Source organism: Chiloscyllium plagiosum, unplaced genomic scaffold, assembly GCF_037043375.1.
Source record: "Chiloscyllium plagiosum isolate Xiang-an unplaced genomic scaffold, Cpla_swu_hap1 HiC_scaffold_7, whole genome shotgun sequence".
In the NCBI taxonomy this organism is placed as follows: Eukaryota; Metazoa; Chordata; class Chondrichthyes; order Orectolobiformes; family Hemiscylliidae; genus Chiloscyllium; species Chiloscyllium plagiosum.
Window position 1 is genome coordinate 110,904,317 of NW_028270145.1, and position 1,331 is coordinate 110,905,647.

At 44.0% G+C, this 1,331-nt stretch overlaps 1 pseudogene; it reads left to right on the forward strand.

The window, feature by feature from the left end:
- Nucleotides 1-816: 816 nt before the first annotated feature.
- LOC122552082 (5S ribosomal RNA) lies at nucleotides 817-935 on the forward strand (annotated as a pseudogene).
- Nucleotides 936-1,331: the final 396 nt, after the last annotated feature.

The window sequence follows — 1,331 nt, forward strand, 5'->3', positions numbered from 1 at the left end:
TTCCTTCCCTAAAGGATTTTAGTGAACAAGTAAATAATCAATGATAAACAAATATCCAGTGGAGTACAGGGATATGTTTTGATGGAACGAAAAGGCACCATTCACTTTGAATAAACTCTGGCAGGGAGCTTTATATAGGTTGGAGGTGGCTTTGAGCTGTAGCCTCCAATATTGGTCAGTCCTTTGATTATGGGAGTTGGAATGTCATGTTGATGTTGTACAGGTCATTGGCGAAGCCTTTTCTGGAGTACTGTGTGTAGTTGTGATGGTTCAGTTATAGGAAGGATATCATTAAGCTGGAGAGAGTTCTGAAGAGATTTACCAGGACGTTGCCAGGTATGGAAGGTTTGAGTTATAAAGAAAGGCTTGGCAGGCTGAGATTTTTTTCACTGGAATGTTGGAAGGTTGAGAGGTGACCCTGTAGAAATTTATAAAATCATGAGAGGTACAGATAGGGTTAATGGTAGATGTCATTTCCCTAGGATAGTGGATTTTAAGGCTAGAGGGCACATTTTTAAGGTGAGAGAAGAGAGATTTAAAAAAGACATAAGGGGCAAATATTTTACACAGAGGGTGGTTCGTGTGTGGAATGAACTTCCTGAGGAAGTAGTGATTATGGGTACAATTACAATGTTTAAAAGGCATTTGGAGAAGTATATGAATAAGAAATGTTTGGAGGGATATGAGCCAGGAGCAGGCAGGTGGGACTGGTAGTTTGGGATTATGTTCAGCATGGACTGGTTGGTGTGAATGATCTGTTTCTGTGCTGTATGACTCTATGACTCTGATTCTCCGCCTTCTTCAAACTCAACTAACAGATACTACCATAGTAGTCTGCAAACGCCTGACCTTGTCTGATCTCAGAAGCTAAGCAGACTCAGGCCTGGTTAGTACTTGGATGGGAGACCACCTGGGAATATCAGGTGCAGCAGGCTTTGAGGGTGGCACAGTGGTTAACACGGCTGCGTCACAGCACCAGGGTCCCAGATTCGATTCCAGCCTTGGGTGACTGTCTGTGTGGAAGTTTGTACATTCTCCCTGTGTCTGTGTGGGTTTTCTCCAGGTGCTCTGGTTTCCTCCCACAGGCCAGGTGAATTGGCCATGCTAAATTGCCCATAGTGTTAGGTGCATTAGTCAGAGGGAAATGGGTCTAGGTGGGTTGCTCTTTGGAGATCAGTGTGGACTGGTTGGGCCGAAGGGCCTGTTTCCACACTGTAGGGAATCTAATCTATTATGGAAATTAAGTTCAAAATCTTTGTCTTGTCCAGTAGTGGAATTTGAACCCAGGCCCTCCAGGTTATAGCATGGGCTGCAGTTTCAACAATAGTACC